Below are 26,947 nucleotides of genomic sequence, written 5' to 3' on the forward strand. Positions count from 1 at the left end.
GGGATGATAGCGATATAACAATAACCACTTAAGGAAGGCAAGCCAATAGTGATTAAGAAGAAAAGAACAGACAAGAAGGAGAAAAGAGAAAAGAAGAAGGAGAGGAGAAAAAAGAGAAAAAAGAAAAGAAAAAAAGAAAAGAGAAAAAAAGAGCCTGGGGCTAGAGTTGAGTAAGGTAAGTACCCATATGTGAGCTCCAGGCTTACCTGATTTGAGAGCTGTCCATGAGGAGGTCTTCATTGAAAGAACCATATGATGAGTATTAGAGTAAGGGTAAGGTATGTACCCGTGTGTGTGGGCTCAGCCTGGTTCCTATCAAAAAAAGGAAAAAAAAAAAAAGACCAAAATGTCTCTTTCTTAGAAGAGAAAGTTCTCTGGGTTAGGAGATTCCTGAAGACTCTGGATTCTGACCATCTTCAATCTTCATCTGGGTGTGAGACCGTAGGATTCAATGGTCTCCAGTCTGGAGCTGCTGTATTGAGTCCTTTGGAGCTTTCTTGGCGCCTGTTGGTATGGTCTGGAGACATATTTAGACCTAGCTTATGTAGGAGTTTCATGCCTTGGTCCAGGGAAGAGACTACATATGAGAGGTCTTGATGTTGAAAAAAAATCTTCACCAGGAACCCCCATTTGTACTTTACTTTGTGATGTCTCAAAGTTTGTATAATTTGTTGAAAAGTTCTCTTTTTGGATAGCATGTGCGGGACAAATCTGGGAAGATTTGAAGTTTGTGATAAGGTTCTTTGAGTGGCTTATTGGTGAATGATGCTCTCAGTATCTGTTCTTTCATAGTGTAATAATGCAGGCGTAGAATTACGTCCCTCGGAGTGTCAGCATTGGCATTGCGGGGCCGTGAGGCTCTGTGGGCTCTATCAAGTAGGAGATCTTGATCTGTATCCGTGACTAAAAGATCTCTAAAGAGGGTGGTCAAATATGTATGAAGCTCAGTCGGCGAGACCTCTTCAGATATGCCTCTAATCCGAAGATTGTTCCGACGAGACCTATGCTCTAAATGTGCTAGCTTGGTCTCTAGGTCTGCAATTTGTTCCGCAAGATTCTGAGAGTAAGAAAGCAGGCTAGAATGATCAATTGCCAGATCTTCATGTTTCTTCTCAAGTGTCTCAGTCCGCTCCCCTAGGGAGAAGATGTCTCTTTTTAGTTCACTAACTGATTGACGGAGGTCTTGTCTTAGGGATGTGTAGTGGGTGTCCATCTTATCAGATAATGCCTTGATTGAGTCTAAGAAGGTGGATTGTGAAAGTGCATCCCTGTCTTTATGTAGGTTACCTGCTTTAGGATTTTTGGTAATAAAGGCTGTAGAATCTCTAGAGTCTTCCTCTGAAAGGTCTGGATCTGATAAGATCTTACTATGGAAATGATCAGTTATGGTCCTTTTAGGATTGTCTTGATGTCTAAGTTTTCTTTTTCCAGACTGTGCCATGTTGAGATGGGTTGCCCCTAGGTCTTCTAGGGATCGGCAGAGTAAGCTACTTCCTTATTAGAAATGAGAGCTGGGTTCGAATCAAGCCGTCACTTCTCACATTTGGGCCTTAGCCCTCCATATCCTCTTCTGACTTTTTTTTTTAAAAAGAGTGGGTAGGATTAGTTTCTCTCAGGTGAAGTTGTGGATGCGGCTATACTCCCAGGATTATAGATACGGAACTTGGGGTGTGCTCCAAATAGGGGAAGGACTATGTACTATTTATCCGGGGCACTTGGAGTTTAGGGGTAGTCCCTCTCCTGGGTAGATGCCACCTCTGGGCGAACCTGGGAAAAGGATAGTGGGTATGACCCACAACCCAAAAGGGCTGTGGGAAAGGAGGGAGAGGGACCTCTATGTGGCAGATATAAAGCATTGTCTCTGATAGGCCTGGGCCTCCTGTTATGGGGGTAGAGTGAGGGTAGGCCTTTTGCGAGAGGGTGAGTGGTCTTTTACTTAGTAAAGGAGGGAGGTGAAATGATTCAGGTAGCTCCGGTAGGTCGGCAGATGGAGAGGTGTGGGGGGGGGGGGGGTTGGCCCCTGGCCCTATGAGTGATTGGATGGGCCTGTGACCTGCGGGTTTGTTGTGCTGCCTCTGAGTATCCCGAAAAAGTGAGGTGTGGGACAGGAGAGGCAAATCTGAGGAGTAGGCTTTTCTTTTTTTTTTTTTTCTTCCCTATGGAAGCGTATTCTCGTGAGCGCAAGGCTTCCAGGCAATGCGAACGCGACCCTAACTTGTAATACCAGTGCACATATACACGCACTGGTATTAATGAATGGAGCACAAATACCGCGCTCGCAAAAGCACAATATTGCGATCCACTCATACTATAGCCCTCAGTGGGAAGTCTATTCCAAGTATTAATCACTTTTTCTGTACAGAAAATCTTTTCCTGCATTCCTACAGCTTGAAAGTGTGACTCCTTGTTCAGGTATTCTACTTTATGTGCAAAAGGCTTTCCTCTGAGGGTTTGTATTATATGACCTGTCACTTTTTTTTTTCTCCTTCAAGCTCTGCATTAAAGGTTATGATCAATTTAAAATAAGAAGAAGGGTTCAGGCGTTCAAAGCTTTCCAGAATTTAAGCTATATGAATATTATATAGTTGAAGCATTATTTTTGTTAGTGTGTAGTAGAACAATACTACAACAGAAAGGAGAGAATCAAAACAGTGAGTGCAAAAAGGTTTTTGGAAGTGTGACATTGGAAACTGCAAGATAGTAACAGTATATGCTGTCCCCCTGTGTTTTCAGACACCTTTGGACGTGTCCCTGATAATAAGTCACAATTTGACCTCTGTTCTAAATGCTGCTATTCTTCAAGTGTTAAATATTCTGGGCAAACATTGCTTCTTGGAGACAGCAAATGAGACTGAGTTACAAATATGTTCTGTTCAAACAAAGATAGAAAGCAAACATCCCTAGAATGTGGGTTTTTGTGCACGTTTACGGCTGCAATATCTGTCCTACAGTAGATCTGTCTCCCAAGAAAACACACGGGATGGTAAAATTAATTTATTTTTCTCTTCCTAAATGCACATTTGACCTTTTCAGGGAAATCTTTCAAACACTGTTAAAATGTAACCGTACAGTACTACTGAAAATATCATTAATCCAAAACATTAACAAATAGAACATAGAATTTTAATGTATACCTCTGACTCATCATATATGCATATTTAATTAAGCTTCTAATCTCAAACTTTATTTTATAATTGATCATAGCCTAGATTCCACATAAACCTGTAATTATTATGGGCCAGATTAATCCTCCCGCACGCACGCACACTAACTAGCGGCTAGATTACGAGTTTTGCGTTATGAGCGGTGCAGTGCTAACTTGAAAGTTATTGTCACCGCTCACTTCACTACAGCGCTGGTATTACAGGTTTACAAAAACCCAGCGTTATCAGGCAAAAAGTGAGCATAGAGCAAAATTGAGCTCCATACCGCACTCCAATACAAGGGCTGCTGAAAGCTGCGGTGAGCTGGTTTTACGTGCTTGTGCACGATTTACCCAAAGACATCAATGGGGAGAGCCATCTGAAAAAAAGTCTAACACCTGCAAAAAAGCATTGTAAAGCTCCGTAACGCAGCCCCATTGAGTCCTATGGGGAAACTAAATTTATGTCTACACCTAACACCCTAACATGAACCCCGAGTCTAAACACTCCTAATTTTACACTTATTAACCCCTAATCACCCCTACAGTGTATATATATATATATATATAGGTGTGAAGAGGAGTAAATGAAATCAGCGCTAAGTATAAAACCTGAGAGGATGAAATACTATATGTAACTCAGAAGTGCTGCCTAAAACCTGAACGCAGGGAATCTGGAGTCCCCACTCCAGAAAGCCTGTTACTCAACAACAGAGGCTAAAAAAGGTGTGTGGAAAGAGTGGTAGAAAGCGCAAAACTAAATTAAATGAACAAAAACTATTTTCACTAATAAAATGCAAAATCAAATAATATGACAGATATATTCAAATGTCAGTAGTAATCAATGAAATCACAAAGCAAATCGCTGTTTAGTCTCATATGGATTAAATTAGAAACTTTGTTAAAAAATTGCAGTTAAAACTTTGTTAAAAAGTATCTCCAGTTGATTTCGTATCCAACGGAATAAATTTATCCCACTTACTAGATGCAACCTCAATCAATGAGGTAAATGCTGCACTCTTGTTAGAAAACAGAGATCCTCTGTCCGTCAGTCAGTCTGGAAACTTCGGTGTAGCCTGGAAATGGTAGTCTCCACATCCCCGCCGGAGGCTGAATATATTGAGGAGGAGACAAAAAAATGCCAAACAATAGTGCAATACTGTACTAGTAAAAGGTTAAACACATTTTATTAGAATCTAAGGTAAAACTTGCTTACATTCATTAACCTCAATTTGTTATGAGGTATCAGACAAGCATAGCGTAATCAAGCACTCAAAGTGCACATCGATTCCACTGTTGGAGTATCTTCCAGCAGTCCCGTATATATGTGAACCAATCCTCTGATGAGGAAGGTAAGATATTTTTGACACCTTTGAAACGCGTTAGCAAATAGTTTCAAAAAAGGAAGTTTTTGCAAAAGACTTTGGTTGGCCTGTACAATTTGAAATATTGCTTCTATCGCCTCAGATATATACAGGACTGCTGGAAGATACTCCAACAGTGCAATCGATGTGCACTTTGAGTGTTTGATTACACTATGCTTGTCTGATACCTCATAACAAATTGAGGTTAATGAATGTAAGCAAGTTTTACCTTAGATTCTAATAAAATGTGTTTAACCTTTTACTAGTACAATAATGCACTCTTGTTTGGTCTCCGGGTATGTGGAGAGAATAAGAATAAGGGGAAGGAAGGAATACTACCATTTCCAGGCTACACCGAAGTTTCCAGACTGACTGACGGACAGAGGATCTCTGTTTTCTAACAAGAGTGCAGCATTTACCTCATTGATTGAGGTTGCATCTAGTAAGTGGGATAAATGTATGTTTTAAGATTGGGCCATTCTGCTATGACCTACAGTTAAAGATGAATCCCATAAGAAATAAAAGAAATGTGTTTTGCCTCCTCAATCCTCCTCTCAACTGTATTTTTCCCATTATCCCTCTCCCACCTGCCTCTTTTTCTCTCACTTTTCACCCTAGTCCAGTAGCCTTTCTCCTCCTTTCCCTCTCTGTCTTCTCCTCTTGTCTATCTCTCTCTCTTCTTGTCTCTCTCCTCTGTTTTACTGTTTTCATGTCTGCTTTTTTGTACTTCTCCTTTTCTCTTGTTCTGTCTCTGGGCTTCATGTACGAAGCAGCGTAAGCACATGCGAGCCTGCTTACCGCAATGTAAGAAGTATTGGTCATTAGACTGCTGCTTCTTACACTCTTCACCACCCCTTATATAAAAAATACTTTAAAGGGACCGTCAAGTCCAAAAAAAAACTTTCATGATTCAGATAGGGCATGTAATTTTAAACAACTTTCCAATTTACTTTTATCACCAATTTTGTTTTGTTCTCTTGGTATTCTTAGTTGAAAGCTAAACCTAGGAGGTTCATATGCTAATTTATTAAACCTTGAAGGTTGCCTCTAATCTAAATGCATTTTGACAGTTTTTCACCACTAGAGGGCATTAGTTCATGTGTTTCATATCGATAACATTGATCTTATGCACGTGAATTTACCAAAGGAGTGAGCACTGATTGGCTAAAATGCAAGTCTTTCAAAAAAACTGAAATAAGGGGGCAGTCTGTAGAGGCTTAGATACAAGGTAATAACAGAGGTAAAACGTGTATTATTATAACTGTGTTGGTTATGCAAAACTGGGGAATGGGTAATTAAGGGATTGTCTATCTTTTAAAACAAAAATTCTGGTTTTGACTGTCCCTTTAACCCTTTATCCACAACTGACAACATGTGGTTGTCATCAGCTCCGGGGGGCATTTTGGAACTGATTATGGAGCTGATCATGTGTAGTCATCATCCTGGAGATCAGGAAGTGCTTGAAAGAACCTAAGGGAGCTGGGTGAGGGGTAAGTATTGAAATCCCTCGATCTCAGATTTCTTAAAGGGATACTAAACCCAGTTTTTTCCTTTCATGATTCAGATAGAGCATACAATTTTAAGCAACTTTCTAATTTACTCATATTATCAATTTTTCTTCGTTCTCTTGCTATCTTTATTTGAAAAAGCAGGAATGTAAGGTTAGAAGCCGTCCCATTTTTGGTACAGCACCTGGGTAGAGCTTGCTGACTGATTTGCTACATTTAGAAACCAATAAGCAAGCTTTACCTAGGTGCTGAACCAAAAATGGTCCGGCTCTTATGCTTACATTCCTTCTTTTTCAAATAAAGATAACATGAAAATGAAGAAAAATTTATAGCAAAAATAAATTAGAAAGTTGCTTAACATTTTATGCTCTATCATGAAAGAAAAAAATTGGGTTTAGTATCCCTTTAAGCCCTAGAACTTCCCTCACCCTACCATTCAAAAGGCAATCATCTACTCTTTCAAACTGAGAGTATAAAGTGCACACAATTTTTTAAATAAATACAAGTAAAAAATACAAACTTTTTTAATAAAGGGGTTTCTAGGCACAAAAAAAAAGACATGCAGACCCTAAGACCCCTTATTTTAAAGACTAAAAGCCCCTCTTTAAAATAAGCTAGGTAATCACTGCAGTAATAATAATCCCTGGGTGAGAATAATTGTACATTTATTACAGAAGAGGCTCATCAAAGTTATATAACTATACCCAAAGTCCCTCATTATAAGATGATTGCCACTACTTTCCCCCCCAAGAGTTCACTTGGATACGGAATCAATTGGAGATACTTTTTAACAAAGTTTTAACTGCAATATTTTAGCAAAGTTTCTAATTTAATCCATATGAGACTAAACAGCGATTTGCTTTGTGATTTCATTGATTACTACTGACATTTGTATATTTCTTTCATATTATTTGATTGTGCATTTTATTAGTGAAAATAGTTTTTGTTCATTTAACTTAGTTTTGTGCCTTCTACCACCCTTTCCACACACACACACACACACACACACACACACACACACACACACACACACACACACACACACACATATATACTGTGTATATATATATATATATATATATATATACACAAAAAGTTGTGATTAAAGGTTTGCATAACCTTGGAGATTTGGTAATATACTGTATGTACCATTTCTCTTGTAAGGTGTATCCAGTCCACGGATCATCCATTACTTGTGGGATATTCTCATTCCCAACAGGAAGTTGCAAGAGGAAACCCACAGCAGAGCTGCAATATAGCTCCTCCCCTAACTGTCATAGCCAGTCATTCTCTTGCAACTCTCAACAAGCAAGGAGGTCGTAAGAGAGAGTGGTTAAATATAGCTAGTTTATTTTCTTCAATCAAAAGTTTGTTATTTTTAAATAGTACGGGAGTTGTGCGATTTTATCTCAGGCAGTAAATAGAAGAAGAATCTGCCTGAGGTTTCTATGATCTTAGTAGGTTGTAACTAAGATCCATTGCTGTTCTCATATATGTCTGAGAGGATTACACAGATGAGGTAAAACTTCAGCGAGAGAATGGCGTGCAGTTTATTCTGCTATCAGGTATGTGCAGTTATAATTTTTTCTAGAGATGGAAAACACTAGAAAATGCTTCTGATACCGGATTAATGTAAGTTAAGCCTGAATACAGTGATTTAATAACGACTGGTATCATGCTTACTCCCAGGGGTAATACCCTTATGATATTTACAATATAAAACGTTTGCTGGCATGTTTAAACGTTTTTATATATACTTTGGTGATAAAACTTTATTGGGGCCTAGTTTTTTTCCACATGGCTGGCTTAAATTTTGCCTAGAAACAGTTTCCTGAGGCTTTCCACTTTGTTACTATGAGCGGGAGGGGCCTATTTTAACTTTTTTTTGTGCAGTTAAAATTACAAACTAAGACATCCAGATTCCCTCAAAGGCCCTCTGAATGCTATAGGACATCTCTAAAGGGCCCAATGGCTTTCCAAAGTCATTTATTGGGGAAGGTAGGGCTACAGCTTGCTGTGGCAGTTGGTTGTGACTGTTAAAAAACGTCTATTTCGTTTTTTTGATCCTTTTTTTTAACTAAGGGGTTAATCATCCATTTGCAAGTGGGTGCAATGTTCTGCTAGTCTATTACATACACTGTAAAAATTTCGTTTGATTTACTGCATTTTTTCACTGTTTTTCACTGTTTTTCAAATTCTGACAAAATTTGTTTCTCTTAAAGGCACAGTACCATTTTTATATTTGCTTGTTAACTTGATTTAAAGTGTTTTCCAAGCTTGCTAGTCTTATTGCTAGTCTGTATAAACATGTCTGTCATAGAAGAAACTCCTTATTCATTATGTTTAAAAGCCATGGTGGAACCTCCTCTTAGAATGTGTACCAAATGTACTGATTTCATTTTAGGCAATAAAGATCATTTTCTGTCTTTTAAATTTTTTTATCACCAGAGGAATCTGACGAGGGGGAAGTTATGCCGACTAACTTTCCCCATGTGTAAGGGACTCACGCTCAAATGGCGTCAAGTACATCTAGGGCGCCCATACAGGGAGTGCAGAATTATTAGGCAAGTTGTATTTTTGAGGAGTAATTTTATTATTGAACAACAACCATGTTCTCAATGAACCCAAAAAACTCATTAATATCAAAGCTGAATAGTTTTGGAAGTAGTTTTTAGTTTGTTTTTAGTTTTAGCTATTTTAGGGGGATATCTGTGTGTGCAGGTGACTATTACTGTGCATAATTATTAGGCAACTTAACAAAAAACAAATATATACCCATTTCAATTATTTATTTTTACCAGTGAAACCAATATAACATCTCAACATTCACAAATATACATTTCTGACATTCAAAAACAAAACAAAAACAAATCAGTGACCAATATAGCCACCTTTCTTTGCAAGGACACTCAAAAGCCTGCCATCCATGGATTCTGTCAGTGTTTTGATCTGTTCACCATCAACATTGCGTGCAGCAGCAACCACAGCCTCCCAGACACTGTTCAGAGAGGTGTACTGTTTTCCCTCCTTGTAAATCTCACATTTGATGATGGACCACAGGTTCTCAATGGGGTTCAGATCAGGTGAACAAGGAGGCCATGTCATTAGATTTTCTTCTTTTATACCCTTTCTTGCCAGCCAACCTGTGGAGTACTTGGACGCGTGTGATGGAGCATTGTCCTGCATGAAAATCATGTTTTTCTTGAAGGATGCAGACTTCTTCCTGTACCACTGTTTGAAGAAGGTGTCTTCCAGAAACTGGCAGTAGGACTGGGAGTTGAGCTTGACTCCATCCTCAACCCGAAAAGGCCCCACAAGCTCATCTTTGATGATACCAGCCCAAACCAGTACTCCACCTCCACCTTGCTGGCGTCTGAGTCGGACTGGAGCTCTCTGCCCTTTACCAATCCAGCCATGGGCCCATCCATCTGGCCCATCAAGACTCACTCTCATTTCATCAGTCCATAAAACCTTAGAAAAATCAGTCTTGAGATATTTCTTGGCCCAGTCTTGACGTTTCAGCTTGTGTGTCTTGTTCAGTGGTGGTCATCTTTCAGCCTTTCTTACCTTGGCCATGTCTCTGAGTATTGCACACCTTGTGCTTTTGGGCACTCTAGTGATGTTGCAGCTCTGAAATATGGCCAAACTGGTGGCAAGTGGCATCTTGGCAGCTGCACGCTTGACTTTTCTCAGTTCATGGGCAGTTATTTTGCGCCTTGGTTTTTCCACATGCTTCTTGCAACCCTGTTGACTATTTTGAATGAAACGCTTGATTGTTCGATGATCACGCTTCAGAAGCTTTGCAATTTTAAGAGTGCTGCATCCCTCTGCAAGATATCTCACTATTTTTGACTTTTCTGAGCCTGTCAAGTCCTTCTTTTGACCCATTTTGCCAAAGGAAAGGAAGTTGCCTAATAATTATGCACACCTGATATAGGGTGTTGATGTCATTAGACCACACCCCTTCTCATTACAGAGATGCACATCACCTAATATGCTTAATTGGTAGTAGGCTTTGGAGCCTATACAGCTTGGAGTAAGACAACATGCATAAAGAGGATGATGTGGTCAAAATACTCATTTGCCTAATAATTCTGCACTCCCTGTAGCGTTTACTTTACAAGACATGGCGGCAGTCATGGATAATACACTGTCAGCGGTATTAGCCAGACTACCTGAACTTAGAGGTAAGCTAGATAGCTCTGGGGTGAGACAAAATGCAGAGCATACTGACGCTTTAAGAACCATGTCTGATACTGCCTCACAATATGCAGAAGCTGAGGAAAGAGAGCTTCAGTCAGTGGGTGATGTTAATGACTCAGGAAGATACCTGATTCTAATATTTCTACATTTAAATTTAAGCTTGTACACCTCCGCGTGTTGCTTAGGGAGGTTTTAGCTGCTCTGAATTACTATGATTCCATTGCAGTGCCAGAGAAATTGTGCAGACTGGATAAATACTTGCAGTGCTGGTGTGTACTGATGTTTTTCCAATACCTAAAAGGTTTACAAAAATTATTAATAAGGAATGGGATAGACCAGGTGTGCCGTTCTCTTTCCCTCCTATTTTTAGAAAAATGTTTCCAATAGACGCCACCACACGGAACTTATGGCAGGCAGTCCCTAAGGTGGAGGAAGCAGTTTCTACTCTAGAAAAGCGTACTGCTATCCCTGTCGAGGACAGTTGTGCTTTTTTAGATCCAATGGATAAAAAATTAGAAGGTTACCTTAAGAAAATATTTATTCAACAAGGTTTTATCCTACAGCCCCTTGCATGCATTGCCCCTGTCACTGCTGCTGCGGCGTACTGGTTTGAGTCTCTGGAAGAGGCTTTACAGGTAGCGACTCCATTGGATGACATACTTGGCAAACTTAGAGCACTTAAGCTAGCCAATTCTTTTATTTCTGATGCCATTGTTCATTTGACTAAACTAACGGCTAAGAATTCTGGTTTTGCTATACAGGCGCGCAGAGCGCTATGGCTTAAATCATGGTCAGCTGACGTGACTTCAAAATCTAAGCTACTTAACACTCCCTTCAAGGGGCAGACCCTATTCGGGCCTGGTTTGAAGGGGATTATTGCTGATATCACTGGAGGAAAAGGTCATGCCCTTCCTCAGGACAGGTCCAAATCTAGGGCCAAACAGTCTAATTTTCGTGCCTTTCAAAACTTCAAGGCAGGTGCGGCATCAACTTCCTCTAATAATAAACAAGAGGGAACTTTTGTTCAATCTAAGACGGTCTGGAGACCAAACCAGACCTGGAAAAAAGTTAAGCAGGTCAAAAAAGCCTGCTGCTGCCTCTAAGACAGCATGAAGGAACGGCCCCCTATCCGGTAACGGATCTAGTAGGGGGCAGACTTTCACTCTTCGCCCAGGCGTAGGCAAGAGATGTTCAGGATCCCTGGGCATTGGAAATTATATCCCAGGGATATCTTCTGGACTTCAAAGCTTCCCCCCCAAAAGGGAGATTTCACCTTTCACAATTATCTGCACACCAGATAAAGAGAGAGGCATTCTTACACCTAGTACGAGACCTCCTAGTTATGGGAGTGAACAGGAACAGGGTTTTTACTCAAATCTGTTTGTGGTTCTCAAAAAAGAGGGAACCTTCAGACCAATTTTGGATCTAAAGATCTTAAACAAATTCCTCAAAGTTCCATAGTTCAAGATGGAAACTATTCGTACCATCCTACCACTGATCCAGGAGGGCCAATATATGACTACAGTGGATCTAAAGGATGCTTATCTTCACATTCCAATACACAAGGATCATCATCGGTTTCTCAGGTTTGCCTTTCAAGACATGCATTACCAGTTGTAGCTCTTCCCTTTGGATTAGCTACAGCCCCAAGAATCTTTACAAAGGTTCTAGGGTCGCTTATGGCTGTCCTAAGGCCGCGGGGCATAGCAGTAGCCCCTTATTTAGACGACATCCTGATACAGACGTCAAACTTCCAAATTGCCAAGTCTCATACGGACGTAGTACTGGCATTTATGAGGTTGTATGGGTGGAAAGTGAACGAGGAAAAGAGTTCTCTATCCCCACTCACAAGAGTTTCCTTTCTAGGGACTCTGATAGATTCTATAGAAATGAAAATTCACCTGACGGAGTCCAGGTTATCAAAGCTTCTAAATTTCTGCCGGGTTCTTCATTCCATTCCGCGCCCTTCGGTGGCTCAGTGTATGGAAGTAATCAGCTTAATGGTAGCGGCAATGGACATAGTGCCGTTTGCACGCTTACATCTCAGACCGCTGCAACTATGCATGCTCAGTCAGTGGAGCGGATATTACACAGATTTGTCCCCTCAACTGAATCTGGACCAAGAGACCAGGGATTCTTTTCCCTGGTAGCTATCTCGGGTCCATCTGTCCAAAGGTATGACCTTTCGCAGGCCAGATTGGACAATTGTAACAACAAATGCCAGCCTTCTAGGTTGGGGTGCAGTCTGGAACTCCCTGAAGGCTCAGGGATCATGGACTCAGGAGGAGTCTCTCCTTCCAATAAATATTCTGGAACTAAGAGCGATATTCAAGACTCTTCAGGCTTGGCCTAAGTTAGCAACTCTGAGGTACATCAGATTTCAGTCGGACAACATCACGACTGTAGCTTACATCAACCATCAAGGGGGAACAAGAAGTTCCCTAGAGATGTTAGAAGTTCAAAAATAATGCGCTGGGCAGAGATTCACTCTTGCCACCTATCAGCTATCCATATCACAGGTGTAGAGCACTGGGAGGCGGATTTTCTAAGTCGTCAGACTTTTCATCCGGGAGAGTGGGAACTCCATCCGGAGGTATTTGCACAACTGATTCATCGTTGGGGCAAACCAGAACTGGATCTCATGGCGTCTCGCCAGAACGCCAAGCTTCCGTGTTATGGATCCAGGTCCAGGGATCCCAAGGCAACACTGATAGATGCTCTTGCAGCTCCCTGGTCTTTCAACCTGGCTTATGTGTTTCCACCGTTTCCTCTGCTCCCTCGAATGATTGCCAAGATCAAGCAGGAGAGAGCATCGGTGATTCTGATAGCACCTGCGTGGCCACGCAGGACCTGGTATGCAGATCTAGTGGACATGTCATCCTTTCCACCATGGTCTCTGCCTCTGAGACAGGACCTTCTACTTCAGGGTCCTTCCAACCATCCAAATCTAATTTCTCTGCGGCTGACTGCCTAGAGATTGAATGCTTGATTTTATCAAAGCGTGACTTGAGTCAGTTATTGATACCTTAATACGGGCACGAAAGCCTGTCACCAGGAAAATTTACCATAAGGTATGGCGTAGATATCTTTATTGGTGTGAATACAAGGGTTACTCATGGAGTAAGGTCAGGATTCCTAGGATATTATCTTTTCTCCAAGAAGGTTTGGAAAAAGGATTGTCAGCTAGTTAAGCGTCTGGCAGATGTTCCAATCGTTCAGGCATTTTGTCAGGCTTTAGTTAGAATCAAGCCTGTGTTTAAACCGGTTGCTCCACCATGGAGCTTAAACTTGGTTCTTAAGGTTCTTCAAGAAGTTTCGTTTGAACCTCTTCATTCCATAGATATCAAACTTTTATCTTGGAAAGTCCTTTTTTTGGTAGCTATTTCCTCGGCTCGTAGAGTCTCCGAGTTATCTGCCTTACAATGTGATTCTCCTTATCTGATTTTTCATACGGATAAGGTAGTCCTGCGTACCAAATCTGGGTTTTTACCTATGGTGGTATCCAACAAGAATATCAATCAAGAGATTGTTGTTCCATCCTTGTGTTTCACAATCTGGACGTGGTCCGTGCTTTAAAGTTTTTACTTACAAGCTACTAAAGATTTTCGTCAAACATCTGCTTGGTTTGTTGTCTTCTCTGGACAGAGGAGAGATCAAAAGGCTTTGGCAACCTCTCCTTCTTTTTGGCTAAAAAGCTTAATCCACTTAGCCTATGAGACTGCTGGACAGCAGCCTCCTGAAAGGATTACAGCTCATTCCACTAGAGTTGTGGCTTCCACTTGGGCCTTTAAAAATGAGGCTTCTTTTGAACAGATTTGCAAGGCGGCGACTTGGTCTTCGCTTCATACTTTTTCAAAATTTTGCAAATTTGATACTTTTGCTTCTTCGGGGGCTATATTTGGGAGAAAGGTTTTACAGGCAGTATTTCCTTCCATTTAAGTTCCTGCCCTGTCCCTCCCTTCATCCGTGTACTTTAGCTTTGGTATTGGTATCCCACAAGTAATGGATGATCCGTGGACTGGATACACCTTACAAGAGAAAACACAATTTATGTTTACCTGATAAATTTATTTCTCTTGTGGTGTATCCAGTCCACGGCCCGCCCTGTCATTTTAAGGCAGGCAATTTTTAAATTTAAACTACAGTAACCACTGCACCCTATGGTTCCTCCTTTCTCAACTTGTTTTCGGTCGAATGACTGGCTATGACAGTTAGGGGAGGAGCTATATTGCAGCTCTGCTGTGGGTTTCCCCTTGCAACTTCCTGTTGGGAATGAGAATATCCCACAATTAATGGATGATCCGTGGACTGGATACACCACAAGAGAAATAAATTTATCAGGTAAGCATAAATTGTGTTTTTTAAAGAAAACATGATTGAGGAGGCAAAACACATTTCTTTTATTTCTTATGGGATTCATCTTTAACTGTAGGTCATAGCAGAATGACAAAATCTTAAAACAAAACATGTCAACAAATAAAAAATAAAAAATAAACCCTGTTCAAGAGTCTGCATACCCTTTGTTCTTAATACTGTGTTTTTCCCACTTTAACATCAATGCCAGCATGCAGTCTTTGTAATACTGTAGTTGTCTATGAGGCCATGGATTATTGCAGGTGGTATAGCTGCACATTCATCTTGGCAAAAAGTCAAATCTAAAATAAAAAAAACTAAAATTAAAAAATTATCATAAAAAAAGATTGCTTTGAGAAAGGCATTTGGTTGGCCATTGCCATTAGAATGGTATTTGGTAGGGCAGTTCCCACTCTTTTGCATGACATTTATTTTAAGGAAGCTGAGATGGTAAAAACAGACAGACAGAACAAAATATACATTTACAGTACATGCACATAACTGAGTGGGTTTTTTGTGTGTGTATATATCAAAAAATGTGTTTATATGAGTGTAACTGTTTATTTATCCCTTTAAGGACACAGCTTTCAGTTTGCTCAATTGTTTTATGACGGAAAAATTCCGTCATATGTCCTTAAGAGGTTAATGTATTTATGTTGTGTTGTTGTAACTTTTATTTTAGCCCTACCCCTTTTGCGCACCACTTGTAATCTATGTTTTCTCTATGAATTGCATGAAATGTTTTTCTTTCATGATTCAGATAGAGCATGCAATGTTAAGCAACTTTCTAATTTACTCCTGTTGTCAATTTTTCTTCATTCGCTTGTATCTTTATTTGAAAAATCAAGAATGTAAGCTTTGGTGCTGGCCCATTTTTGGTTCAGCACCTGGGTAGCGTTTGCAGATTGGTGGCTACATTTAGACACTCCATTTAGTGTTCCACTGTTAATATAGCCCTTAGTGTTTAATGTCCCTTTAAGGTTGCCAGATGTTCTTCCCAAATATACTGGAAAACTATAAGACGATCCATGGAAAGCAGTAGCTGGGTTGTGATCAGATCTAGACCATACTGACATGGTCCTGCAGCTCCATAGCATATTGTTTCATGGTATCTCAGATCAGATTCTAATGCCTACAGTCCCTAAGTTACATGCCCATTTGGACCTCAGTTCAGATAAATTTCTAAGTAGCCAAAATCAGCTGAATGCCCACATGGGACCTGCTACCAGACTTACCAGGTTACCTGAAGCCCCTGGCAGTTATATGTCCATATTGAAACCCAGACCTGTTTAGTGTCCAGTATGTTACATTAAAGGGACAGTAAACACCTTGTAGATATAAGACAATTAGGTTGTTATTTTATAGAATACCATATCTTATCATTTTTAAAAGAAAGTAAAATCTTGTTTGCTGCATTTTTTTTTAAATAGCCAAACTGGACCTATCACTTTCCTATCCAGGGTGCTAAACCAAAAATGGGTCGTTTCGTAAGCTTAGGAGCTGGCCAATGTATGTTTCAGTGCCTGGGTAGTGATTGCTGATTGGTGGCTTAATATAGTTACAAATTAACAAGGGCTACTCAGGGTGCTGAACCAAAAATTAGCCGTCTCCTAAGCTTACATTGCTGCTTTTTAAAATAAAGATACCAAGAGAACGAAGAAAAATTGATAATAGGGGTAAATGAGAAAGTTGCTTACAATTGCTGCTCTAGCTGAATCATGAAAGGACACATTTTGGTTCAGTATCCCTTTAATAGTATCTGTAAAATCATATACTGATTTCTTCCTTTATTCTCTTTATCTTCCTCTTTACCCTGCCTTTTTCTACCCAACTCTCTATCGACATCACAATCCATTTCTCCCTCTCAACTGTATTTTTCCCATTATCCCTCTCCCACCTGCCTCTTTTTCTCTCACTTTTCACCCTAGTCCAGTAGCCTTTCTCCTCCTTTCCCTCTCTGTCTTCTCCTCTTGTCTATCTCTCTCTCTTCTTGTCTCTCTCCTCTGTTTTACTGTTTTCATGTCTGCTTTTTTGTACTTCTCCTTTTCTCTTGTTCTGTCTCTGGGCTTCATGTACGAAGCAGCGTAAGCACATGCGAGCCTGCTTACCGCAATGTAAGAAGTAGCGGTCATTAGAATGCTGCTTCTTCACTCTTCGCCACCCCTTATATAAAAAATACTTTAAAGGGACAGTCAAGTCCAAAAAAAACTTTCATGATTCAGATAGAGCATGTAATTTTAAACAACTTTCCAATTTACTTTTGTCACCAATTTTGCTTTGTTCTCTTGGTATTCTTAGTTGAAAGCTAAACCTAGGAGGTTAATATGCTAATGTATTATACCTTGAAGGCCGCCTCTAATCTAAATGCATTTTGACAGTTTTTCACCACTAGAGGACATTAGTTCATGTGTTTCATATCGATAACATTGATCTTATGCACGTGAATTTACCAAAGGAGTGAGCACTGATTGGCTAAAATGCAAGTCTTTCAAAAAAACTGAAATAAGTGGGCAGTCTGTAGAGGCTTAGATACAAGGTAATAACAGAGGTAAAACGTGTATTATTATAACTGTGTTGGTTATGCAAAACTGGGGAATGGGTAATTAAGGGATTATCTATCTTTTAAAACAGCAACAATTCTGGCGTTGACTGTCCCTTTAACTCTTTATCCACAGATGACAACATGTGGTTGTTATCAGCTCTATAGTTGCTGGTAGCAACCACATGTCGTCATCCAGGGGGGGCATTTTGGAGCTGATTCTGGAGCTGATCATGTAGTCGTCATCCTGGAGATCAGGAAGTGCTTGAAAGAGCCTAAGGGAGCTGGTGAGGGGTAAGTATTCAAACCCCTCAATCTCAGCTTTCTTAGAGATTTTATACTATGGGTTTACACTAAACCCATTTTTTTCCTTTCATTATTCAGATAGAGCATACAATTTTCAGCAACTTTCTAATTTACTCATATTATCAATTTTTCTTCATTCTCTTACTATCTTTATTTGAAAAAGCAGGAATGTAAGGTTAGAAGCCGTCCCATTTTTGGTACAGCACCTGGGTAGAGCTTACTGACTGATTTGCTACATTTAGAAACCAATAAGCAAGCTCTACCTAGGTGCTGAACCAAAAATGGTCCGGCTCTTATGCTTACATTCCTTCTTTTTCAAATAAAGATAACATGAAAATGAAGAAAAATGTATAGCAAAAATAAATTAGAAAGTTGCTTAAAATTTTATGCTCTATCTGAATCATGAAAGAAAAAAAATTTGGGTTTAGTATCCCTTTAAGCCCTAGAACTTCCCTCACCCTACCATTCAAAAGGCAATCATCTACTCTTTCAAACTGAGAATATAAAGTGCACACAATTTTTTAAATAAATACAAGTAAAAAATACAAACATTTTTAATAAAGGGGTTTCTAGGCACAAATAAAAAAAGACATGCAGACCCTAAGACCCCTTATTTTAAAGACTAAAAGCCCCTCTTTAAAATAAGCTAGGTAATCACTGCAGTAATAATAATCCCTGGGTGAGAATAATTGTACATTTATTACAGAAGAGGCTCATCAAAGTTATATAACTATACCCTAAGTCCCTCATTATAAGATGATTGTCACTGCTTTTTCCCCCCAAGAGTTTATAAAACACAGACACACACACACACTATTGTTTACAATCTTATGGCTAGATTACGATTTGTGGGTTAGGCTGAAAAAGCAGCGTTAACAGTTCCTAACGCTGCTTTTTCCCTACCGCTGCTAGTCTTGAAGGTTTAGGGTCACCACACACTTCTTTGGCTTTACCGCAAAACGACTTACGTAAACTTCATAAAGTCTTTTTTCTATGGGACTTTTCTATTACGAGTCTGTCCTGGGAGGCCAAAAAGTGAGCAGTACACCCTACCCTGTCAAGAGTCCTAACACATTTAAAAGTCAGTAGTTATGAGTTTTATGGTACAACGCCGTAACATAAAACTCATAACTAAAGTGCTAAAAAGTACACTAACACCCATAAACTACCTGTTAACCCCTAAACCGAGGCCCTCCCGCATCGCAAACACTAAAATTAAATTTTTAACCGCTAATCTGCTGCTCCGGACACCGCCGCCACTTACATTATATTTATGAACCCCTAATCTGCTGCCCCCAACATCGCCGCCACCTACATTATATTTATTAACCCCTAATCTGCCGCCCCCAATGTCTCCGCAACCTACCTACGCATATTAACCCCTAATCTGCCGCCCCAACGTCGCCGCCACTATAATAAACATATTAACCCCTAAACCGCTGCACTCCCGCCTCGCAAACATTAAATATTATTAACCCCTAATCTGCTGTCCCTAACATCGCCGCCACCGACCTACACTTATTAACCTCTAATCTGCCGCCCCCAATGTCGCCACCACTATACTAAATTTATTAACCCCTAAACCTAAGTCTAACCCTAACACCCCCTAACTTAAATATAATTAAAATAAATCTAAATAAAAATTCCTATCATTACCTAAATAATTCCTATTTAAAACAAAATACTTACCTATAAAATAAACCCTAAGCTAGCAACAATATAACAATATAATATAATATAATAGTTACATTGTAGCTAGCTTAGGGTTTATTTTTATTTTACAGGCAAGTTTGTATTTATTTTAACTAGGTACAATAGTTATTAAATGGTTATTAACTATTTAATAACTACCTAGCTAAAATAAATACAAAAGTACCTGTAAAATAAAACCTAACCTAAGTTACAATAACACCTAACACTACACTATAATTACATAAATTAACTAAATTAAATACAATTACCTAAATTAAATTAGCTAACGTATAAACCCCCCCCACTAAATTACAGAAAATAATAAACAAATTACAGATATTTAAACTAATTACACCTAATCTAAAACCCACCATCCACACAAACAAAGCCCCAAATAAAATACTATCTAAAAAAAAACCTAAGCTCCCCATTGCCCTGAAATGGGCATTTGGATGGGCATTGCCCTTAAAAGGGAAGTTAGCTCTTTTGCAGGCCCAAACCCTAACCTAAAAATTAAACCCACCCAATGCACCCTTAAAAAAACATAACACTAACCCCCTGAAGATCGACTTACAGTTCTAAAGACCGGACATCCATCCCCAAAGAAGCGACAGAAGTCTTCATCCAACCGGGCTGAAGTCCTCAACGAAGCCGGGAGAAGTCTTCATCCAAGCCGGGCAAAGTAATCCTCCAGACGGGCAGAAGTCTTCATCCAGACGGCATCTTCTATCTTCATCCATCCGACACGGAGCGGGTCCATCTTCAAGACATCCAACACTGAGCATCCTCTTCATCCGACGACTACCCGACGAATGAAGGTTCCTTTAAGTGACGTCATCCAAGATGGCGTCCCTTAGATTCCGATTGGATAATAGAATTCTATCAGCCAATCGGAATTAAGGTAGAAAACATTCTATTGGCTGATGCAATCAGCCAATAGGATTGAAGTTCAATCCTATTGGCTGATCCAATCAGCAAATAGGATTGAGCTCGCATTCTACTGGCTGTTCCAATCAGCCAATAGAATGCAAGCTCAATCCTATTGGCTGATTGTATCAGCCAATAGGAATTTTTCTACCTTAATTCCGATTGGCTAATAGAATTCTATCAGCCAATCGTAATCTAATAGATGCCATCTTGGATGACGTCACTAAAAGGAACCTTCATTCGTCGGGTAGTCGTCGGATGAAGAGGATGCTCTGCGTCAGATGTCTTGAAGATGGACCCGCTCTGCGGCGGATTGATGAACATAGAAGATGCCGTCTGGATGAAGATTTCTGCCCATCTGGAGGACCACTTCACCTGGCTTGGATGAAGCCTTCTCCCAGCGTCGTTGAGGACTTTGGCCCGGTTGGATGAAGACTTCTGCTGCTTCTTTGGGGATGGATGTCCGGTCTTCAGAACTGTAAGTCGATCTTCAGGGGTTTAGTGTTAGATTTTTATAAGGGTGTATTGGGTGGGTTTTATTTTTAGGTTAGGGTTTGGGCCTGCAAAAGAGCTAACTGCCCTTTTAAGGGCAATGCCCATCCAAATGCCCTTTTCAGGGCAATGGGAAGCTTAGGTTTTTTTAGATAGTATTTTATTTGGGGGCTTGTTTGTGTGGGTGGTGGGTTTTACTGTTTGGGGGGTTGTTTTTATTTTTTTCTACAGGTAAAAGAGCTGATTACTTTGGGGCAATGCCCTGCAAAAGGCTCTTTTAAGGGCTATTGGTAGTTTAGTTTAGGCTAGGGGTTTTTTTTACTTTGGGGGGGCTTTTTTATTTTGATAGGGCTATTAGATTAGGTGTAATTAGTTTAAATATCTGTAATTTGTTTATTATTTTCTGTAATTTAGTGTTTTTTTTACTTTAGCTAATTAAATTTAATTTACTTAATTTTATTTAATTTAGTAAATTTATTTAATTATAGTGTAGTGTTAGGTGTTATTGTAACTTAGGTTAGGTTTTATTTTACAGGTACTTTTGTATTTATTTTAGCTAGGTAGTTATTAATTAGTTAATAACTATTTAATAACTATTGTACCTAGTTAAAATAAATACAAACTTGTCTGTAAAATAAAAATAAACCCTAAGCTAGATACAATGGCCCTAAGTTATCAAGGTCTGTCGGACCTGATCTGACAGTGCGGATCAGGTCCGACAGACCTCACTGAACACGGCGAGCAATACGCTCGCCATATTCAGCATTGCACCAGCAGCTCACAAGAGCTGCTGGTGCAACGCCGCCCCCTGCAGACTCGCGGTCAATAGGCTGCCAGGGGGGGTGTCAATCAACTCGATCGCCAGAAACACGGGGCATCAAGCTCCATTCTGACCTTGATACATATGCCCCAATGTAACTATTAGTTATATTGTAGCTAGCTTAGGGTTTATTTTATAGGTAAGTATTTAGTTTTAAATAGGAATAATGTAGTTAATTATATTAATTTTATTTAGATTTATTTAAATAATATTTAAGTTATGGGGTGTTAGGGTTAGACTTAGGTTTAGGGGTTAATACATTTAGTATAGTGGCGGCGATGTTGGGGCAGCAGATTAGGGGTTAATAAGTGTAGGTAGGTGGCGGCAACATTGGGGGCAGCAGATTAGGGGTTAATAAATATAATGTAGGTGGCGGCGATGTTGGGGCAGCAGATTAGGGGTTCATAAGTATAATGTAGGTGGCGGCGGTGTCGTGGGCGGCAGATTAGGGGTTAAAAAGTGTAAGATTAGGGGTGTTTAGACTCTGGGTTCATGTTAGGGTGTTAGGTGTAGACATACATTGTATTTCCCCATAGGAATCAATGGGGCTGTGTTAGTGAGTTTTACGCTGCTTTTCTGCAGGTGTTAGACTTTTTCTCAGCCGGCTCTCCCCATTCTTATGGGGAAATCGTGCATGAGCACGTATGACCAGCTCACCACTGACTTAAGCAGCGCTGGTATTGGAGTGCAGTAATGAGCAAAATTTTGCTCAAGGCTCACTTCTTGTCTTTTAATGACGGGTTTATAAAAACCCGTAATACCAGCGCTGCAGGTAAGTGAGCGGTGAGACAAAACTGCTTGTTAGCACCGCATAGCCTCTAAAGCAAAACTCGTAATCTAGCCGTTATTTATCTAAATTTTGATAAAAATATGCACTTTTTTTTTTACACTCTTTATTATACAGTTCTCACGTATCATAATATATACATAAAATTATAGTATAGCGTGAATCGTCTGTTCTGCTAAAATAATATATATATATATAATATGTGTGCGTTACTCCATGAAAATGGACTATAGTAAGGGTTAAATGTGTGCAACATCTAGAAGCTCTAAAACAGCTCAGCACAGGGGTGGAAATGGCTCAGCAGTTAAAGGGTTAAATGGCCATTATAGTCGAAAAAATTACGTTAGTGCCTCGGTACCTGTATTTATTTAACACACGCAAAGGGAGTTAAACACAAAGTAAAAGTACCCAATTTTTACTATAATGGCCCTTTATTAAAGGGAAATGAACCCCCCAAAAAATTATTTCATGATTCCAATAGAGCATGTGATTTTATACAAATTTTTAAATTACTTCTATTATAATTTTTTCTTTGTTCTCTTAGTGTCTTTTGTTGAAAAACAGGGACGGAGCCGTCCCATTTGCAAGAACACTAGACGACAGCACTATTTCCTGCCTTGTAGTGTTCCAGATGCCTACCTAGGTATCTCTTTAACAAAGAATATCATGGGAAATAAGCATATTTGAAAATAGAATTAAATTGGAGACTTTTTTTTTTTTCAATTGCTTAGCTTTATATCTATAATTTCATACTTATCACAAATTATCTTTCTGAGAATAAACATAATGTGCAATTTAATAGAGAAATAAAACAACTATAACCCAGCCTTATTGGCTGTCTGGCTACAATTTGCAGTATGAGAGAGGGGAGTTATATCTTTCACACCACAATCTCATATATATGAGATTAATGATGTTTATATGTAAAAGGATGTGTGCATTTATAAATGTACTTATAAACATCACAACAATAAGATAATCTATTTATTATATAAACAAGGGTAAGACATATCTCAACATCATTTTTTAATAAAAGCAGTAACGATAAATACAGGAATTCAAGTACCGATTTCTACTTCAACAGCCTCCACTGAGAATACAAAAAAAAACAAAGGAAAACTCAGTGAGATATACAAATACACTTGTTTGGTCAATCACCTGGTTTAATGCAATTTTCACTGTTCATGCAGGTCAAACTCTGGATTGAACTTCACCTGACTAATGGGATTTGTGGTTTGTGCAATTGTACATTGCTCTAAATACAGTTAGGAAAGATTGCCAGAAAAATGAAGAAAAATAAGTAGATTTACAAAAAATAAACCCTGACCACAAATGATTCATTTTTTTTTATACCTCGAAAATAGTTTGAACAATTATCTGCACCAATATTTCCGCTATAGAAATGACTGGCAAATGTAAATTATCTATACAAAATAATAAAAAATACCATGTTATTTTGATACTTTCACATACTAGTATTTTATATATACAGTATATATACAGTATATATATATATATATATATATATATATATATATATATATATATATATAAATCCAGAATACCAGCACTCACTATTCTCTATTAGCGTCGGGGTGCTCCCAAATTATTAACATGCATTAGTGGTTCAAGTGAACAGAGGCACTCTCCGTGTATCAAAACAAATTAGTGCTTTATTTTAATCCCATTTGAGTAAACGTTTTCGGGCTATGATGCCCGTCATCAGACTCCTGTTTGCACTGTTTGTAATCACAGGAGTCTGATGACGGGCATCATAGCCCGAAAACGTTTACTCAAATGGGATTAAAATAAAGCACTAATTTGTTTTGATACACGGAGAGTGAATCTGTTCACTTGAACCACTAATGCATATATATATATATATATATATATATAGTGTTGAATGTACTTAATACAATTAGAGCTAGATTATTAGCGCTCCACAATAATGTGCGCTGGTATTACAAGTAAATTACAATGTGAACGCGAGCTTGCATTAGCATTGCTAAGTAGCATTGCGCTCACAAGAACGTGCTTCCATAGACTCCTATGAATAGATAGAACATACTCTTTTATGTGGCTAACATTGGAATGTAGATAAAGAAGTGACAGTGATATAAGAATCACAGTGCTTCTATAGGAGCCGCTAACAGGCGTAAGGTATATATAGTATAATGTGGTTCTCTATATATATAAAATTTATGTGGTTAAAATAACAATGAATACACTGGTATAATAATAATAAAAAAATAAAAATGGGGCAGATAATGCACAGTTGACAAATATGAGTAAAACAATAAATAAACAATACATTTGGACTTAACATTGGAATGTGAAATCTTAATATTTTCATGTCAGGCTAGCGCACTTGAGAATCGGGTTTGCACGTGAGTAGGGTGTTAGGGTTTTTTCCCCACTTTTTTTGCTCCATTGACTCCTATAGGGGAATACTTTATCACGCAAGCACAATATAAATAAGTTTGGCTTTTTACGAGTGTCGGGTTATTATTATTATCATTTATTATTATCATTTATTTGTATAGCGCCGCCAAATTCCGTAGCGCTGGGTTAGTGCGAGAGTGAAAACTGTTTAATTTCTTCTAATATTAGTGCAACCTGACGCACACAAAACGCTTACTTCTAGCGCAGTTAGCGCTGGAGCGGGAGCATTAAATAATGCTCCATTTGTAATTTGGTCCTAAAAAAGGCATTTATCTGTAGACATCAATTAGCAGCTAGCTCACAAAAGAACACAGCTGCTACTGAGCCTACTTAGGTATGATTTTAAAAAAAATACCAAAAAGACGAAGCAAATAATGTAATAGAAGTAAACTGGAAAGTAATTAAAAATCGTATGCTCTATCGGAATCACAAAAAAAACAAAACACATTTGTTTTCATGTCCCTTTAAGTTTCTGAAATCTGGTATTGCAGTTATGCAAATAGAAAAATATAGAGAAAAGCTAAAATGTGCCTATGAATTGGAAAACACATCTTTAAAGGGACATTGTACACTATATTTTTCTTTGTTTTGTAGATGATCCATTTATATCGCCCATCTAGGTGTGTTTTTGTTATTTTTAAACAACATTTCACTGATTTTTAGAGTCCTAACCAAGCCCCAAAGATTTAGATGTATACTGATGTCTACAGACTTCAGATGGCTTCTGTTTGTATAATGGGTCTTTTCATATGCAGGGGAGGGCGGAGGGTAAGGTTCCGCTCTCAGCCCATTTCAGTGGGTGTCCCAGGCTAATCTCATTAAGTGCTAAACTGGGAGCTTCTAAGTAATTTTTTAAAAGGTTTTATACTTTTTATATCAGTATCTTTGCATATTGTTCTTTATAGTAGTGACTATTACATGCAGTTAAAATAAATTTGGTGTTTACTGCCCCTTTAATGAAGAAAAGTATCAAGCTATCTCCCCGCAAAGAGCACAGCATAGTGCAGCAGAGCAACTCAATCCTGAAGAATAAGGAATCTAAAGAAAATGCCTATTAAATATAATGAACTCTGATAGAATCAATGCAGAATATATAGAAGCCTTTTATGTTTGTTTAATAGAGGCCATTAATTCTTCCTGAAAGATACATTAATCAGACTACTATACATATATGACCATTTGATTTATGCTTAGTAACTAAGTTATGAGTATGAATACATACTCATCATCTGCAATAATTATTTCAAGCTTTAAAGAGAACACAGGACTTGACGGCACATAAGATTGACTTGGCACGTTTATTGAGCACTTATTCCACCTGCTGTAAAATTGCAAGCTGTGTCTTTTTTTAACCTTTTATTAGATTTATACAGCGCTGCAAATACAGATCAAATTATTTATGCAAATACAGTAAAAACACATAAAATGAGAGATAAAATTACTATTGTCCATAGGATGGGCAATAAATAATCAACTATTAGAAGTGGCTGGTTATTGCTACCGCAAGCTCACGGTAGCAATTAGCGCTCATAAAATTAACCAGAGGTCATACCTGTGGTTAATGTTTTAAATATCCCCCAATTGCCCCCCCAAAAATGTTTGATGTCCCTTTTTTAAAAGCAGTTTTGGGGGCTGAAGTTGGCAGGTGTGGGATGTTAGAAAAACAACAGCACTGAAAAGTGCCTTTACATGGCGGTCTATGGGGTCTTTGTGTTCACTATATATATATATATATATATATATATATATATATATATATATATATACTTATACACACATATATATATATATATATATATATATATATATATACAGTATATATATATATATATATAAAAATCCTTAGGGAAAGGGTACTCTCACTTCAAAGTAGTCAGTATACCAGGGTCTCCAGCTTGATAGATATATAGTCCAAAAAACCCCCACCAATAGCAAGCAAATGAGGGGAAAGCATTACTCTCTGGATTTTCACAATAGTATTTTTAATGTACATTTTTTTTTTCCGACTATATTTTTTATATATTTTTTTTTCTGACTATATATATTCTATAATCGCCTTTGAAATGCGTCCATCGCCGTCGGCAGTTGTGCATGCATCTTCAAAGGAATGTTGGCAGTGCAAGGCAGCCAAACCGAAGGTGGATTCTTTCACCACCCTGCTATTTCCGGAATCCACTGGCATGGAGCGAAGGCAAACGGAGCATTACAAAAAAAAAAACTAACCGCCCGCAATAAGTATTAAAAAAATAAATAAATAACCGTCCGCAATAAGTAATAAAAAAAACTAACCGTCCATTATAATTTAAAAAAAAAACAACGAACCGCCCGTACGAACTATTAAGAAAAAATAAACTAACCACCCGCACAAAGTA

Source organism: Bombina bombina, chromosome 6, assembly GCF_027579735.1.
Source record: "Bombina bombina isolate aBomBom1 chromosome 6, aBomBom1.pri, whole genome shotgun sequence".
Taxonomy (NCBI): Eukaryota; Metazoa; Chordata; class Amphibia; order Anura; family Bombinatoridae; genus Bombina; species Bombina bombina.